At 42.0% G+C, this 19,103-nt stretch overlaps 1 long non-coding RNA gene across 1 annotated transcript in view; it reads left to right on the forward strand.

The window, feature by feature from the left end:
* The window catches only part of LOC121491991, a 57,710-nt gene extending 39,200 nt beyond the window's left edge, over window positions 1-18,510 (forward strand). Inside the window, exons 2-4 of the long non-coding RNA XR_005988095.1 lie at window positions 12,486-12,643; window positions 15,917-15,991; window positions 18,378-18,510. This is a non-coding gene — a long non-coding RNA (uncharacterized LOC121491991). The remainder of the gene's footprint in view (window positions 1-12,485; window positions 12,644-15,916; window positions 15,992-18,377) is intronic.
* The last annotated feature ends 593 nt before the right edge of the window (window positions 18,511-19,103 follow it).

Here is a 19,103-nt window from a genome sequence, read left to right on the forward strand (position 1 = left end):
TCGTGCCCTGAGCTGAAGTCATTTGTCAGACGCTCAACCAACTAAGCCACCCAGGTGCCCCTCTTGCTTTTCTTAAGGTGACCTTTTAAAGCCTTGTTTGCGACAACATGGCAGAAATGGACTTCAGAGGTCAGAGCCTATCCCCAGTCTGGAGGAATTACACCTAAATTAAAATTTCTTTGCCCCCTTTGTTAGTAATTCCATTTAGGTGACTTCTACGGGGAGCCGATACCAACATTTATTGAGATTGCTTTGTACTAATGTCTCTTCTCCAAATAAAATAAAAAAATATTTTATTTGAAAAATAAAATATTGGGGGGAATCCCCTATGATAGACTTTGTATGGAATCGGATATAGCACAACTCCCTGTTTGCAAAAGAATGTTGTCTTGGAAGATATTTTGCCTTTTAATCTGGCCTTTGTGGTCAATGAGCATAAATTAAAAGGTGATGTGTGGAGGAAAAGCGTGATTGACTTTTTCTAGGGAAGAGAGTAGATGTGTTAAGAAATCTTCCAAGGAAAAGAAGCGATGCCCCAGAGAGATTTGGAAGAGCCAGAGGTTGAGCTGCTAAGGAAATGCAGTGGGGAGAATCACTCACTACAAAGGCAGAAACAGCATATGGCACTGTGGGGAAATGTTAAGAACCATGAAGAGTCTGAGACTTTATCCTCTTTGCAAACTAACAAGGTAGCTGCCCCAGTTTCATGGATGCTGGCAGAAGAAACGTGACTCCCAGGCTGGAGACAAAGGGTTTTGTTACTTACGACACACAGGAAGCCACAGGAAGCTCCCAGTTCTGCAGCTTCCCCTCTGCCCTTATTCTCATGGGGGAGTACAGATGGCCCCAGGGGGGGACTGCATCCACAGTAGGTTTGCACCACAGATGCAGAGCCCCAAGTTCAAGAAAAGAGTGTGTTTTCTATTGGGCCCCAAGCAAATTTCACAACTTTGACTCTGGAGGGTGATAGTATCTTTATTTTACTCAATAGTAAGCAAACCTGTTCTCTGCTCCACAGGGTGATACTATCTCCAAGGCTGTTGCAAAGACAGTTCCGAACAAAACTGTTAGTGCTTCTGCTTGCAACACATACTGAAATGTGAGAACTCAGTGGAGAATTATCTCCCAATAGGAGAAACAAATGTACATGTCACGATTTGCTTGAGGTCACAAAGCTGACCAGATGGGCTCCTGTCCTGGAATGGTCACACACAGCACAATCCCTACATCCACCGCTTCCATCAGTGTTCTGTGAGATCAAAGGCTTCCCCATGTAAGTTTATGGGAAAAGGGAAGAGCCCGTGCGGTAGTCAGAATTCTAAGATGACTCCCAATGACCATTCCCTGTATAACCTCTATCCCCTGAGTATGGAAAAGACCTGTGTCTGTGAAGGGTGTCAAACCTGTAATTAGATCACATTTATGGTAAATGTGAAGAGTCTGAAGATGTAATTAAGTCCCCATTGTCTTTGAGGTGACCTAAAGAAGAATTATCCTTAGTGGGCCTGGCCTAATCAGGTGAGCCCTTTAAAACTGTCTAGAAGCAGCAGCAAGCTTTCTCTTCACTCTCCTATCAGTCTTGAAGAAGCAGACCACCTTGTGGTGGAAGGAGTGACATAGCAGGGAATGGTGGGTGGCCTCTAAGAGCCAGGTGTCTCAGTCCCTCAACCACAGGAACTGAATTCTGATACCAACCAGTGGGCTTGGAAGAGGACTTCAGGCTATCTGTGCAGTCATATCCATTACTGAACACTAAACACATGTAGGAGACTAAATGGGTGCTGTGAATATTAAAAGATCACCCTCTCGGGGCACCTGGGTAGCTCAGTTGAATAAGTGTCAGACTCTTGATTTCGACTCAGGTCACAGTCGAGCCCTGGGTCAGGCTCTGCACTCAGTGGGGAGTCTGCTCAAGATTCTCTCTCTCCCTCTGCCCCTCCCTCACCTCAAAAATAATAAATATTTAAAAAATAAAAGGGTCATAGTCTCTGCAGTACCTGCCCTCATCCTCCTTTGACCATTGTGAGAGAAGGCAGTGCATTCGTGAGAAACCATCTCCTAAATCACAGTCTACCCTGGTATTTGTTGTCCATTCAGTAACATGAGCTGAACAGCAAGTATGTATCAGTCAATGTGCTAATCTAATCCTTCTAGAAAACTCTCGACTTCATTCTTAGTATATTTCTGCTTCTGTCTCTCCTCTCCACCAGTAGAGCTAATTAGATTTCCCTGCAAGCTTCCCTATATGAGACCACAGCAGCTGTCCTACGTGGTTGTTCCCATGATCACGTATGGAGCTTCAAGGCAATACTCAGGCCCGTTCCCCTAACCAATTAAGTCAGGATATCTGGTGGTGGATCCCAAGCAACAGACTTCTTCTTCTTTTTTATTAGGCTATTTTTTTTAAAGCCTCCTATGTGATGCTAGTGTACAGCTGAGGCTAAGAAGCATTGATCTAAATTCTAGCTGGGAAAGAGTTAAGATCCAGAGGCTGGTTGCTCAGTAGAGAATAATTCCTATTTCAATTGTTCAGGTTAAAAATCTTGCTCAGCTTTTCTCAGACTCTTCCTTGTCGTGAAACCACTGTGCCATAACTTCAAAATATATTCAAACTATCACCTCCGCCCCCACACCAACCCTGCTCAAGCTAACATCATCTCTCACACAGGTTATTGCAATATTGCAAGAGTTTCCAACTGGTCTCTATGCCCACATGCTTTCATCCTACAGACGATTCTCAGCAGGGTAGCCCCATCCCACCACCCACTGCTCAGTCTTCCACTTCACTCAGAGTCATTTCAGTTTCTTAAAAGGTTTTCTACATGCGTTGGCTCCTGTTAGTTCTCTGTTCCTCTCTCCTGCTACTATCCTCATCCCCTGCTCATCTCCAGGAGTTACAGCTTCCTTGCTACTGTCAGACACACTGGGGATGCTCATGCTGTAGAGCCTTTGCTGTTCCCTCTGCTTGGAATCTTCCTCCCAAGATATTCACATCAATCATTCTCTTACCAATTATACATCATCACTCAAATTTCTTCTCCCAAGGTTCTCTCTAATAGTCAAATGTATTTTATTTTTTAAAGATGTATTTATTTGATAAATAGAGACAGCGTGAGCAGGAGGAGGGGCAGAGGGAGAGAGAATCTCAAGCAGACTCCTGACTGAGCCCAGAGCCCAGTATGGGGCTTGATCTCATGACCTTGAGATCATAACTCCAGCTGAAACCAAGAGTCAGACACCCAACCGATTGCACCACCTAGACACCCCTGGCCATCAAATTCAAAATGGCAACTTTGGTTATAAATGAGGCCCCTTTCTCCACCTTCTGAAAAGAGTGGGAGGGATGGAGATATGGGAGTAGATAGGGAAAATAAGAGAAAAGTGACATTCTCTGAGTAAACTTCTTATACAGTTCTGGCATTTAGGACTATGTTAATATCTCATGTGTTCAAAAATAATTAAATTAATTAGAGTATCAGGGAAAAAATACTCAAATGGGATATTTAACATTTTCACTTGTTCGTATATTTCTCAATTTTTGGATTTTTTAAAAAAATCCATGATCAGAGATTAGTCTGATTCTAACTGCCACTGTGTGTTTTATTCTATTTTTTCTTTAATCTCTTTTATTCCTTGAGTTTGATTTTATATCTGTTTTGACAACTCTTGTTTCTCTGTAACTTTCCACATTTAATGGATATGATGTGAAATCATCTAGTGTTTAGTTTTCTGACTTCTGCATTTTTGATTGTTTATTTTCGATTCGATGTCTTGGTCACCCTGAAGACAATGAGGTTCTTCTGGAGACGAACGTGAGAGGCAATAATGGGTCCTTAAGCATCTGAGAAAGCCTTTGCCTTTGCAAGTGATTATTTGGCAGCTTACAAATTATGTAGACAATCTCTTCTCTTTTGGAGTTAGTGACGTAAAAAGCAATCCTGAGATTAGTCTGATTGTGTTTCTTTACAAGTAACCTTCCCCTCCAACCTTCTCTTGCCTCAGTGCCCAAAGAATTTTCTCTTCTTCTTTCTTTTCTTTTATGTTTCAACTCGCACAAAGGAATAGTTCTCTTTTCATTCATGCTTTCCTGGGACATGGTGTACTCTTGTTCTGTACTCACAGTTTATTTATTTATTTATTTGTATTTGAGGAGGGCAAATCGTCTCCTATGACTCTCCAATGACAACATTTGCATCACCAGTGTGTGAAAAGATTGTCAAAAGTGTCCCAATTTTTGCATTCTACCTGTAATAGCTTTTCTCCTCTTTCCTGTAATTTTAATGATTTTTTTCTTTTCCTCTGAAGATGCAGGTTTCTCTCATTAAGAGTCCTCTCTGTCAGAAGTTGGCAAAGCTTCTCTGTAGAGGGACAGATAGTAAATATTTTAGGCTTTGTGCCCTACAGGATCTCTGCACAAATACTCTGCCTCCGTATCAGGAAGGCAGCCACAGATCATATGTAAATGATGGGGAAGGATGCCAGTGTGCCAATAAAACTTTATACATTACATCAAAATTAGAAATTCCAGTGTTTCATACACCACAAAATTTTATTCTTCTTGGATATTTTTTCCTTAACTGTTTAAAAGTATAGAAATCATTCTTAGCTCAAGGACAATACAAACCAAGGGATGGGTCAAATTTAGCCCATTATTTGCTGACCCCTGTATTATTAGATCATTGGTTCTACAAGTGTTGATTCAGCTTTGAAAAACCTCCAATGTATAGTTTAATTTTCGACATTGCATTTTTGGTTTAACCATATTTTCCCCTCCTGGGTCTTTACAACTTCATCTGCCACCAGAACATCATATTTTCCGTCTAACTTCATGCACTGATATTTTCTTATATGCTGAGAACACAAAGCAGACACATCCTGATTTTTTTCTGCCATTTGTATTGAATTATCTTTGTAACTATGCTTTTACTCTGAATCTTTATAGCTGTGTCTTACCTCTTATGTGTTAGAATCTTTTCGTACGGCCCACGATGTTTTTCTGTTGCTGTCTGTAGTTTTTCCTCTATGAGGTGAGATCTGTGTGTGTCTGCAGTTTGCCAACAGACATGAGTATGTATCAACTTTGATCTTTTTTTATTGTCCACCTGGGTGCCGTCTTGATATTCCCTGCACTTCTTAAACTGTGCTGTAAGCACGGTCCCTCGCCACATGTTTAGTATCTGGTAGGCCGTTAGCATGGGTTGCTTTGCTGTAAGTTGGGATTCTTTGCCCTGATCCCTTCAATATGGCTTTCCGACTATCCTCCCAGCCTACCTCTGGCATATTTGAAAGAATCTGCATTTTTTGTTGATTTTGTAAGTGGGGGGCATGTGAAAATATGAGACTATATGAAAATATAGTACTTCTAATTCTCTGCTTCCCTTCATGGATTTGCTCTGGACAATGTTCTGCACTGTGATGCACTCTCCATAGCTGGACTCACTGAGGTCAGAGGTGATGAGCATACATGGGAAGTGGGGTGGGGTAGGAGGGAAGGAAACACGCCTGGTCTCACCTGGTAGGGGAGGATCACTTGCAGTGGGCCCATAAGTTCTTTGTGAGGGAGGGATAGATCATGGAAGTGGCTGTATCCTCCAGCCTCTCCTCTTCTTGGTTCACAGGTCAAGGTCAGAGTCACTCAATGACCCCCCTTCCCCAGTTAGGTGGATTCCAGCGGAGGTTGAGAAAAATCCCTTCCAAGACTGGTGTGCCATTCATCAAAATCTTCATATCTAACTACAGTGTATCTTTTTCTACTAAAAATGTGTTTAGAGAATGGATCTGGGAACGCTAAGTGACATGCCTAAGGAATGGAAACAAGATTGAAACCCGCTTCTACCTACTGAAAACACGCTCCTTGTACCATATATCTTACCTCCAGGGGTTACACTATCAAGAAGTTATCAACTGACAAAAAATAACACAGAAATACATAGTATGATATTGCAAAAAAGGAGACATATTTCCTCAATGGACTAGCAGATCAGTTGCACTCTATGTGTTTTATGGCGGCGGGGGGGCACTCTATGTGTTTTATGAGAGGTTGTCTTATCTCATCTATGACTCTTCCGTCAACATCGTCATGAAGATGCAACTCAGAAGAGAACCCTATCTTGTCACGATTCCAAGTTTTCTCGCTATTTGATTTATAAGTCTGAGGCAGTTTGGGGAGTGCTGGCGCCCGTGATGCATATTGTAATCCATAAATTAATGAGTGATTAAAATCTTACTAAGGCAAACACATAGCCACAAATCTGAATGATGCACGATTATTGCCAGCCATAGCCAGCAGATGTATAGAAATAATTGGCTTTTAATGCTCATTAGTCAGTTTTATTACAAATAATGCATTTGCATGATGTTTGTAAATTTATGCTCCAGTGGGAAGACATGTGACAGCACAGTATAAACAAGCAGAGTGATTACGAAAAGCGCATCCAAAATTTATTAACGTGCCCCGAGTTCTGTTTATTTATATGTTTACTTGTTTTTAACCTTGCCTCCTTCCAAAACAAAATAATTTAAGGCAATTTGAAGAAATGCAGCCATTGTAAGAATCTGTAAATGAAGACATTACGGAGAAAAGCAAAAGGAAGTTCACAAAATACAACACGCAGCAGAGTTAGCATGCAAGATGAGTGTCATCATATTCTGTGCACATGATAAAAATGGAGTGTGGAGCAACCTCTGCATTTATTAGCATACCGAGTGAAAGACTGAGAACTGATTAGTGTAAGATTCATTGTGTTTGCCAGGAAAATGTAAAAGCAACAACAACAAAAAAGGTTTTTCTCAAGGGAAATAGAACATTTCTTGGTAAAATGACCAGAGGGGAATTTACCTTACAGTTGTTCATAAAGGTGACGTGAGCATAAGAGGAAACTAATCTTCAAACGTTTCTCTAAAGCAAATACGGTGGAGGCCTTTCTGATAAGGTTCCAGCAGGTGGGCTGATAACTTTCTGCCAAATCACACTTTAATAAAAATTAGGTCCCTGAAGGTGAGAATTTACCTCTCTTTCATATCCCTTCCCTGCCCTATTCAGGCACGCTTCCCGGCCCACCACCCTCCAACCTATCTTTATTATAATTTTATTTGGATAAAATTTAGTGTTTACCTTATGACTGTAAAAGCTTATTCACAATCAAGAGATACACTGCACTCTAATGAACTTCCTGCACCTCTTTGTTTTCCCTAACATTGCCTTACTCCTTTTTTGTCTATTAATTATTACTGATTCAAGCCCCAAATCTTCCCCAGAAATAAAATCTACTTGTAAATACAGTAATACAAAAACCTCATCTGCTTGAAGACATTTCTCCCAGAGGCCCTGTCCAGACTGGCATCTTGCCGAGCCTGTTTTACAGCATCCTGGGATCTCCTGCCCTTCTCACCCCAGAGATCCCGCTTGGCTCTCTGGTATAGAATTCCTAATTTAATGAGTTGGTATCTTCTCCTTTATTGGTAAAATGTGTCCTCGAGTAGCTATCTAGAAAAGAGTATTTGAAGATAATTTTTGTGAGGCTGTAAATATGTCAAATGATTATGTTATAATCATGCATCATTGATCGTAAGGATGGTATAGAATACTGGTTAGAAATGATTTTCTCAGAATTTTCAAGGAGATGCCATTTCTGCTTCTACCTCATGTTTCTGGCCCCATGTTTCCTTCATAGCATCATATTCACAGCATCATATAGAGACGCGGCTTCCCTACATGTACTGCTTCCTGGAGTTGGTGCTCTATCTTTCACCAGTCTCTGAGCTGGTGCTTTAGCTGTAGTTCTTGCTGTTCCAAAGCTCTTTCAAGCCAGCAGTCTCTGCCGTGTATATTTGTTATGAACAGTTCTATGGTCATCGGTCCATGCTCCCACCAGCACTGGTCACCAGTGGGTTTTTGCACTTTTATGTAAGATCCCATGCAAGTGGATGCCACACTCCACCAGTGGTGCTGCCCAGGACCCTGCAGGCCAGAAAACATAATCCATACCTGAAATATCCATAAATTCCTCTTAGAAGAAATTGTTAGCCCTTGCAGTATGGGAAAGGCTCAGTTGGTCAACTGCCACTCAGTGGCCTGCTGGGTCTGCTGAAGGAACGACAGATGCTGCATCAGAGAATCAGGGTTGGTCTCTATTTTTGACATGACATTCAATGGTAAGGCTAGCTAGTTTAGCCTTGGTAAGTGGGAGATCCTGCTGTTGGATCCATCTGCAGGCTCTCCATCTCAGTCACCATGGCCACTTTGGTTGGCCAAAGTGAGCTGGTCTATGACAAAGGCCCACACTCAGCTGGTCTATGACAATGGCTGCCATGGATGGTCTCAGTCATGTGTCTACTTGGTTCTTTTGTGCCTTTTCTGAGTACATGTTCTCCAACAAGTATCAACATGTGATACCAAAATCTTCATACATCATTACCACTTCCAAATATCCATCCATATACCTCTACCTCATACCTCCTTGTCCCACCTTCTTCCAAAATTAGTTCTTCAAGATTGGTCAGACTATTCACTACTGCTGGTATAGGAATCTGTACATTCTAACTGTAGGGCACTTTTCTTGGCACAACGAAAACATCACTATTGCTCTTCCTAAAGCAGTACCCAGTGAAGGGGGTGGACTTTTCCTCACTATTGTCTTTCAAGGTTGCCTCTAAATGAGAGTATTATTTCTGACTTGGACTCATATTCAGACTCTATCTGTGAAAGAACTCTTCTATGAAGGATTTTTCCTGCTTCGTCAGCTGGAATAGGCATCTCCCCACATGGCCATGGTGTCAATGTGTGCACCCACTGATGTATCAGTGGTGGATGACATGGTTATCAGTGGTACGTGCTCATGAAGGTTATTGTGCTTTCTCATATACCACTTCCTTCTTACAGTGTATCGTAGTTGGGCATGTACAATTTTATGACATGGAGTGTTTTGACAGAATCCAGCTCATTGCAGACAGTTCAGTGCCTAGAGTAACAAACAATCCCATGGACGGGTGCTCTATTATCCTACCAGGGTGAAGAACAAGCCAGAAGTCATTTTTCAAAAGGTGTTTATTTCTCCACTGCATGTATGCTGCTTATGTCCACTGGGATTTTTGCTCCAGAATCTCAAAGCTTGCTCTGTGATTCTTTTACTTGGTCTTGTCTTTGGCTTTTCAAGGCATCTTTTCCCAGAACTGGTGTATTTAATATCTTAGGGTCTGCTTGTCATGTGGCCCAAGTGGAAGGGCTGTTCCCTGCCACAACTATAATCTACTTGTTACAAAGAACTTTCCTGTTCTGAACCTCACTCAAAGCTGATGGCATCTCATGTTATCCATTACACAGACCACAGTAGTATCCTTAGGTGGCAATTATGCTGTCTCGAGAATGTGAAGAGGCCTACTAGATGGCATGCTTCTTTTTTTGTGTGCTAAGAAGAATATTATGGAATAATTTGTCTTTTAATTTGGATGGGGTAGTAGGCTGAATGATGGCTCTCTGAAAGATACATCTATTTCTTAATCCTCATAATTTATGAAGGTTATCTTTTTTGAAAAAGGATCCTTGCAGATATAATTCAGTTTAGGACCTATAGATAAAGAGATCACCCTGGATTGTCTTGGTATGCCCCATATCCAATGACAAGTGTTCTTACAAGAGATGCAGGGGGATTTTGCAGATACAGGAGATGGAGGCAATCTGATCATGGAGGCAGAGATTGGAGTAATGCAGTCACAACTCAAAGAATGCCTGGGGCCAGAAGCAGGAACAGGTAAGAAATGAAATTTCCCTTAAAATCTTTGGAAGAAGTATGGCCATATCAACCCTATAAATTTGGACTTGTGGCCTCCAGAACTGAGAAAATAAATTTCTGCTGTTTTAAATTATTCATTTTATGGTAATTCACTATAGCAGCCACACAATACCAATACATATGGAATCCTCATTTGTCCCCAAACCAGAATATTTTACTCATATGGTATCCCATCAGTCTTTGTGGAGTTTATCTCTCCCCTCAATCGTAGACGCATTTTATTAAGGCTTAAACAAGGCAGTCACTTTTGCTCATCTGGTTTGATAAGCATGTTTTATCAATGTTGTGATTCAATGTGATGATCTATGGGATGTCAGGTGGCCTAGGATCCCCACAGACTACAGTATTGACAAGATGGAGGAGTGAAGGAGTTAGCATCACCTTGGGGGACAAGTATGAACCTATAGTTGTACTATTCAGTGTAATACAAACTATGTTTGGTCTTCTTTTCTGATGAGGATAGAAAAGAATAACCAGAATCAAGGGCCACAAATCCTACATTAAGACCATGTTCACCCATGGTATCAAAGATATTTAATCTGCAACAAAAACTGCAATTTTAGTTGGGATGACTACTTAGTGAATATGGAAAGGCCATTTCTGGAGGCTCAGAGATTTGGGGAATCTGAGATTTTATGGTGGTACGTTATCTTTATCCAAGATTCAGCTGGTTTCTGCAAAAGACTGATGAATTAATTGAGGATTTGATGAGGACTACTCCCTAAGCATCATTTAGTGACTTGAGATTGAAACTAATTTTTGCTAGACACCTGGCCTATGATACTGCTTTTTTTTTACTATCTGCAGTTGGTGGGAGGATCAGTTTCAGAAGGGTCTGGAAAAGGGAGAAGATTTTGTACACCCACATTGATTGGACATTGATTGGACATTGGTCAGGATTTGGCTTATTTATTTGGACCCATTCCAACATGGGGGCTGTGATGACTTTTTGGGTCTCTAATATCAATGTCAATTTGGGTTTTTGTAAAAAAGTAAAGGGGTTCTTAGTTCTAAAACTGGCTCAGGTTCAGAAGCTATGCAGGGTGTGTGTGTGTGTGTGTGTGTGTGTGTGTGTATGTGTGTGTGTGTGTGTCTATACACACACCCATATATACATACACATACATACAGATGCACACACACATACACACACACACACATATGTGGAGCCAACTGTTTTCAGGCTCCAGGTAATTCATCCTTGATTTCTTCTGATGAGACAAGCTGAGTATTCTACTTATTGGCTTTCCATCTGTTTTGACTCTAAGGACCCTGTTTTCTTGATTATCTTTATAACTCTCTGTGGGTAAGGCCTTCTTGCTTGTTACCACAATCTTGGCACTTGTTATAATAGTTGTGTTTTATCTGCATTTAAACAATGAAGTGCTACAACCTGGACTCATTGGGGATCCTATCATCCTCATTGCCATGAGTGAGTCTATTTCTGTGATGCCCTCTCCCACTGTCAACCCTGCCTACAAAGGGGAGCCACCAATTAACTTCTTGCTGATGTTGGTGGCCCATCATCAGCACATTCCTTCTTTCTTCTGGAATTTCTTGTGGAATATAACTGTACTGTGAGTTTTTCATACATTGTAGATCTCCTTCAGCATGTCCACTTCTTGAGACTTTTAATCCCGTTAGACATAGAAATTCTGGTATTTAGAAGATTTATTTATTTATTTGTTTATTCATGATAGACATAGAGAGAGAGAGAGGCAGAGACACAGGCAGAGGGAGAAGCAGGCTCTATGTGGGGAGCCTGATGTGGGACTCGATCCCGGGTCTCCAGGATCACACCCTGAGCCGAAGGCAGACGCTTAACTGCTGAGCCACCCAGGCGTCCCGAAATTATGGTATTTAGACCTCACTTCCTAGGTATGATATTTTCCGTGCTTCTAAGAATTGGTCTGCATGATTTCAAGAACCAGTTTTCCTGTCACCGGGTTTTGCTAAGTGTTCTATGCTGCAAGTTGGGAGAGTGGTCCCAAACAACTAAAGCCACCGTTATCCACTGTTATACTTCAGCCTCCTCGATCAAGCACCTTCATAATCCAATTCCCCACTAGTCACCTGGCCTCAGCTGGTCCATGTTAGCAGGTCTTACAACTTCTTTGGGATATACTCTTTTTCTTCCCTTATCAGGCTCAGCATATTCCTGGCTGGATTACGCTGCCGTTTACATCAGTTATTGGCTTAATGGCCAGGAAGGAAGATAGGGCCAGATCCTGAGGGGGCACCTGCTGTCTTGCAGGGGAGAGACTTCTGAGTGGGTTAAGAGAGAGGGAAAGGCCATTTCTGGAGGCTTAGAGATTTAGGGACTCTGAGATTTTAAAATATTTAAATTTTCAGGGATTTCAACCCACATGTTTCTGATTCCATGTATCTAAGTCCCGTTTTTCCCCGATCAGACCCTTCACCTAGCATAAACAGTGCTTGGTTATGAGTTTACCCTTCTTTGTAGCTCAGCTACCATGATGATTCATTTATGGGTGGCTCTCCAGCTTTCTCTGCTGTTCTGCTGCAAGAGATTAGAGCCCTTTTATTTACCACCACAGACACTGTGGCTTTCACACTTGGCTTCTTAATCAATCTTAATTTTATTATTATGTTTTTCCAGATCTTAAACAGCATCTAATGATAGCAATATAGTATCACTGCCCTTATATACTTTATTTTCTCCATCCCTTTCAGGTGCCTGATGAACTATGCCAGCTAATACAGTCCCTTCTGTTGGTATAGCATCCCAACTCACCTTCAGGGAATGTCTCAACAAGTGGCTACTATCTGGTGCCGGGACTATATGTGCATCACCAACAACAAATGACTGCATCCTAATTATCACCTGGGTGGTGAGTAATACAGCTACCAAATCCCAACTTAGTCCTGCCTACGTTAATCAACTCTTTGGATTCACCAGGGTACAGACACCAAAATAAAGTTTAATGTTTAGCAAGTTTATTAGAGTAAGCTGGTAATCAATCTCCTTGGAAGGGAAGCATAAAAAGTAGGATTGGAGAAAATGGAAAGTTGAGCTAGCATGCAGGTGCAGTCTCAGCCAGTTCCATGCAGATCTCAGGAACTAAAATGGTCCATCAGAATTGCCCTGAATTGGACTGAAATGATTGGGTCTTTATGCCCCTCCCTTTGATTGGCATGGATTAAGTCATTGGATGTAAGTCATTCTTGGAAGAGCATGACCTTGGGCAACGTGGCTGTCTGTGGCTGAGGCAGTCCTTGAACAAGATAATGGCTGAGGGTAATCTTCCAACAGCTCTACCAAGAGCTGGAGGACTGACTCCTTTAGCTCAGGAGGGATACGAGTACCACATCTCTTTGGCTATCATGCCTTGACTCTGCCTAAGGAAGATGGGGGGAGGAAATTAGGATTCCTTCCATCTCCTGAAGGACCAGCTTTACCCTGCTATTGAAAAGTCCTAATAAATCCAAGAATAATTACTGAAAATGATTATCCTTAGGTATAAGTAGGGAATATGGAAGCTATTATATTTTTTTTAGTTTTTAATCTATTTATTTTTTAAGATTTATTTATTTATTCATGAGAGACACAGAGAGAGGCAGAAACACAGGCAGAGTGAGAAGCGGGTTCCATGCAGGGAGCCTGATGCGGGATTTGATCCTGGGACCCAAGGATCATGCCCTGAGCCAAAGACAGACACTCAACTGCTGAGCCACCCAGGCATCCCTTAGTTTTTTAGAACATGAAAGAATAGTTTAAAAATGATCCACTCGATGGAAACTGATTGTCTCCGAACTGTTAAATACTATGCCAGGTGGCAGTGATTCCAAGATACATGCATCAAATCCAGTAGGGGAGACAGACAAAAACACACTTGGCATTAATATTGTTCAATATGTGCTATAATTAAATAATATCTCGATTAGAGTGAGAGCTCAGAAAAGAGAGCACCCAAGGAAAGCTTCAAGAAGAAAAGGCCCTCTGAGCTGAGACCCATTCACTGGATGCTTGTTGAATAAATTCTGTGGATGATACAGAAGTTGAGTGGATAAGAGAATTCCAAGCCGACTTTGAAGGTCTTCAAATGATTTCCCCCATGTAGAAATCCATGTGTAGTCCAGTATGAGAATTTATTAGGCGAGGTTAGAAATAAAAGGTGCTATCATACTGCCTCCCATTCTTTTGTAAGGAGTATTGACAACAGTCTATGGAGAGTAACAGAGGGCATGGGCTCCTTGAAGATATTTGAGCTGGTAGGTGAGCACCTTTTAGTGGTTTGCATTAGGTCCCCCTGTAGAGGTGAGATGAATGGAATGGATAAGGCAAGAATGTATGTCCATCTCCACAGCCAAGTGAGTCAGTATCATGGTTTCCCACCACATATAGATGAGAACACTGATCGTGGGAACCTTGGATGACAAGCAGAGGTAGGATTTGAACTCAGTCCTGGCTGTCTCCCAAACCCGGCTGGTTTCCCTGCTACATCATGCATGTGATCAAGGTGACACTACTTCAACTAGCTACACTTATTTCTGTCGTAATAACTAGGCAGCAGTAACTATATTTTTGTCTCTTCCCTTTTTTGGTGATATTATAATATATTTAGGAAGTGAAGACACTCGCTGGACTGTGAGGCAATTTGTCATGACCAACTATTAGGTCTGAGCTGTCCCAGACCCTCTGACAGTACAGTGTTCTGAGGACTCCACGGGAGGTAACGACAAGGACATGCATATGGAACAAGGCAGCGCATGGTGGTGCATTTCGGCACTGTGTCAAAATACACTAACTTATTGATTTGTTGCTCTCTGAGCCCAAATTAGCTCCCGCTGGTAAGCAAGGTCACTGGTTCTGTTGTCCTCTTCCCACCCCCTGGGAACATCTTTTCCAGATACTGCTATCACCTGGAACCAGATCTGGTTTCAGTTACCTGCTCCTTGACTATCTCTGAGCTATGGAAAGAGTCTTTTAGCAGGAAGAGGGTAGCTGTGTTTGTCACGGGGCTTCCTGTGCACAGCTGCAAAAGCCTTCTCTGTAATAGTCTGATAACTTGGACAGAAATTTGCAAAAATTCTCAGTGGAGCCCCCTGAGCTGTTGCCCAGTGTAAAATCGTCCCCTGGTGTAAGCCTAGAAGGATTTTATTATTATCACTCTTATTTTAAGGAATTACCAAAGATTAGCTCGGCGTATGCCTTCTGCTGTAAACCCACCAGTGCCCTCATGCCCCAGTCCTTGCAATTCACCGAAAAGTGTTCTTCATCACCTGCTGTTGGCAACCAGCCCCCAGCAGATCTGACTGTTGGAGGAAGAGATCTGCTTCTAGGAAATAAGGAAATCCTTGTTTTGCAGGCAGATGGATTTGCCTGTGAATTCCAGCACCTCTATTGTCTAGCTCCCCAAATTCCTTTATATGCCTCTTCTGGTCTCTCCTGTGTAGGGTGAGAGCCTTGCTCTCCCCAAACGTGCCACCTAAGCTAGGCCACAGCATGTCTCAACCCCGATCGCTCTACATCTTGGAGGGCACAAGGAGACTGTGAGAGACAGCAGGACATTCTCAGAGGAGGAGAGTAGGTGCGTTGAACACAAATGGGCAAGAGGCAGTTTCTGCAGGGCCTGGGTCCTCTTCCGGTTTGCTTCTATGTGTAAGGGACCTGGTGTTGTTTGATGTGTAACATTACCTGATTTGCCTTCCTTGTGAACCTACTTCTCTTCCCCAACAAGAAATAACAATCTGAACTCCTCACAATCATGATGAAAATTAAGAGAAATCATGTATTTAAGGCGCCAACCCTAGAGCCTGGCACATAGAAGGGGCTCAACAATTGGATAGTCAAGGAGTCTCCTTTTTCTTCACTCTATATGGATTTTAGAATTCACCAGGTGATTTTGTAGACATCTGTCTTTAATAGTTCAAAGTCCTGGTGAAGAAATTAGAATCTGTGTTTATATGCTTACTTAACAGATGGGGAAAATCAGGGCCCGGAAAATTGGCCAAAGCCCGATAATCCACACATGTACTCTTCCTCCCTCAAAGCGTGGTGGGATGACGGGCAAAAATTTCTTCCTCTTTCATGAATTTCAGATGGGGTGAGTCTCATCAGGGAGCTTTAAAATGTTGATTAATTTTGAATTGCCACTTTTCAGAACCTTGCACTCTGGAGAGATGAGAAGTTCCCTGTTGCATTCTTTCATCGTATTTGGAGCCTCCCTCCACAGCCTGTGAGTTTCAATATCATCTACTCTGAACCCTTCTACTCTCCTCTGCTGAGAAGCCAAACTGAATATGATTTATTGCATAAAAATCAACATCTATTAAGTGATTTACAAATCTACTTTCCATTTATTCCACTCATTCCTTTCCACTTCGACAAGAACATCACATATGGGATGCTCTCAATAGAAAGTAATTTGAGAAAATTGACATTAAAAAAAAAAAAAAAGGCCCTTGTGCCTGTGGCTTTCTAGGTGCTGTGAGTGTAAAAATGGACATTTATGGACTGGGACCCTCAGAAAACTGAGACCTTCACAAGGCTGAGACCCCCACAAGGCTGGGACCCACAGAAAGCTGTCCTCACAAAGCTGTCCCTGGATACTCAGAAAGAATGATTTAGCACTGCTTACCCAGACCCAGGGGTTGGAGAGGGAACCTCCTAGCACACAACTGCTACTGAGCTATTGAGCGAGCAACAGAACAGTCCTGTCATGCCTGGGGAGGTGCAGTGGGTTGATGGCAGGGATCATGCTGAGAGTCACATCCTGAGCTGTAGCAGGGAAGGCGTAGAAGCCAGAGGTTAAAGAGTGATTGAAGCCAAGTCTGCCTTGGAATAAAAGAAATTGTCATGTTAAAATAGAAGACTATGCTTTCCCTTTTTGAAATTTTATTTAACATTTGTTAAATCTTTGATTAATATCTCCATCAAAAGAGAAGTAAGAATAACACTGGCTCATTGGCGTCCACAAATGTGTGCATTTGGGAGAAATCATTATGTCTACTTTGGGTCAATGCCTCTGTGGATGCCGACAAAGCTCCTCGTAGGCCATCGACTGCCTTTGGAAGCACTCATCTTAGCCAACCCGACTTTGTTCCTCGCCAAGGCTGGTTGCACAATTTTCTGGGCTGACTGCAAAATTAAAAAAAAATAAAATAAAAAAAATATGGGACCTCTGGTTTAAAAAGCAGGAATAAAAGTATCATTACAATTACAAATAAACGTGTATTCTTTTTCTTTATTCTGTGGTTTCTGTACTTGTGAGGGTGTTCTTGATTTGTCATTTGATGCCATTCTAAGTAAGGAAAACTTGAATTTGCACTTTGCAGTATAGCATTAGGTAACACGTGAGACACATTCAGCATCTATGTACAATCGCTGGCTCCCACATGCACGTCTATTTCATTTTTATGGACCAGTGGAAAGATGGCATGAAATAAACTCAATTTTTTAAATCTCACTTCTTGATATTTGCACGTTCTATCCTGCTCCACCTTTTTAAAAAATTATTATTGTTTTTATTTTTTTAAGTAATCTCCATGCAACACAGGGCTTGAACTCACAACCCAGAAATCAACAGTTACATGCTCCACTGACTAAGCGGGCCTGGTGTCCTTCCCCCTTTGACTTACAGATGAGAAGGGCAGACTGGAAGGACGGGGCAGGGGTGGGGGGCAGCAGGGGGGTGCCTTATCTCCCCCTTTCTTTCCATGTCATCATTAGCCTCATATGTGATTGGCTAATACAGGGAAGTAATGTGGCCATGAGAAGACATAATTTCTTAGACCACCACTGCCTTTTTTCTGCATTCGACGCATGTCCTGGTTTGAAAGTGTGGCCTTTCACCGCTGCTCACTCAGCAGTAGACATAACAGGATCCGTTGTAGGCACTTGGGGAACCATTGAGCTCCCGTGCAGGGCGGGTCCTTTGGAACTCTGTGCCTATGGGGCGTCCCAAACATGTTTGCGAATTAAGGCATGGGGAAAGGTGGACACACATTGTGCAAATCTGCTCTCAAACATGCTCCATCATTGCATCTGATTTCACTTAGGGAGCATAGGTACAAAAATAATTTTTTTCAGAATTTCAAAATGGCAAGTCCAGGAAAGCATTAAACGAAGCATGGGTCCTTTCAGATATGGGCCTTAGGGGCTCTATCTGGACTTTCAAGGTCCACCATGACTTGCTTTCCCTCCTATTTGTGTCTCTGACCTGAAGTTACATATATGATGCATTTCTAGATCCTCCTTGGTCATGTTCTGCAGCAACATGTTGATTACATTTTATCCAGCTTTTTTGGGTAGTCATTCAAGGATTTCAGACAGTCCCCCGGGACCATCACCTGACCAGGATATGCATGGGCAGAGGACTCACAAATGGAACCAAGGCTTTATAGCTCACTGTTAATGCATGCACGACAGCCCAGCAACATTTAGAAATTCTTTAATTTATTGACTTTCTTCTCTTCCTTCCCAGCCACTAATGCAACTCTTTCCTCTCTCTTTCCTACTATGCCAATTCTTACAAATATCCACATGACTAACGAGAATCTCAATTTCTTTCTTTTTGTGCTTCTCACCCTCTGGGGATGATGCTAATGGACACTGGAATGCAGACAGATGGGCAGTGGGGGAGAGCACCAGCAGAAGTCTGAGTCTTGGATCATCACCAGTTGTCAAATAATAGACTGCTGAAGGACCAGTGCCCATCGTGTGCCTGTATCCAGAACAGAGGATGTCACATCAAAATGAACTTCCTGGGTAATGACCATTCTCTTCCAAAGCCCTTTGGGGAAATAAAAACATGTTTTAAATTTTATTTATGCTTCTTTTTAATTTTGGTGGAAATCTAATCATTTAAATATGTGCTCATTGTCACCCCTTAGGAAAGTCCTTCAAACCCCTGTCAAAATACCCATTACACAAGAGAGAGTACATTTTCCCTTCTGTCATCCCAGCATTGTATTCAAACTTTGATCTATCATTTTTCTTACATTATGCTTTTACAACGTTCAGGATGCCTTGTAAATAATCCAAATAGATTCGCAGAAAGCAAATCAGTTGTTCCTGTCAGCGTGGCATCAAGCAATCCCCAGGAGTCAAATGCTCATTAGCAGTTATTACTTTGATGACATCATCAGTAATTTGCCTCATTCACTTTCTAACATGTTGTAATTTTGCTTTGAAAATGCTGCCCATAACAAAGAGTTATTGGCAAGGGCTTTGAACTACCACATCTCAAGCCGTCTTACACTTTAACTCTTCTAGCACTGATACTTTCTTGCCAGCCTGTGGCTTGAGGGAATGGCTGTGGCATCCGAGGATCCCAAGTGTGTGCAACT

This window comes from Vulpes lagopus, chromosome 5, assembly GCF_018345385.1.
Source record: "Vulpes lagopus strain Blue_001 chromosome 5, ASM1834538v1, whole genome shotgun sequence".
In the NCBI taxonomy this organism is placed as follows: Eukaryota; Metazoa; Chordata; class Mammalia; order Carnivora; family Canidae; genus Vulpes; species Vulpes lagopus.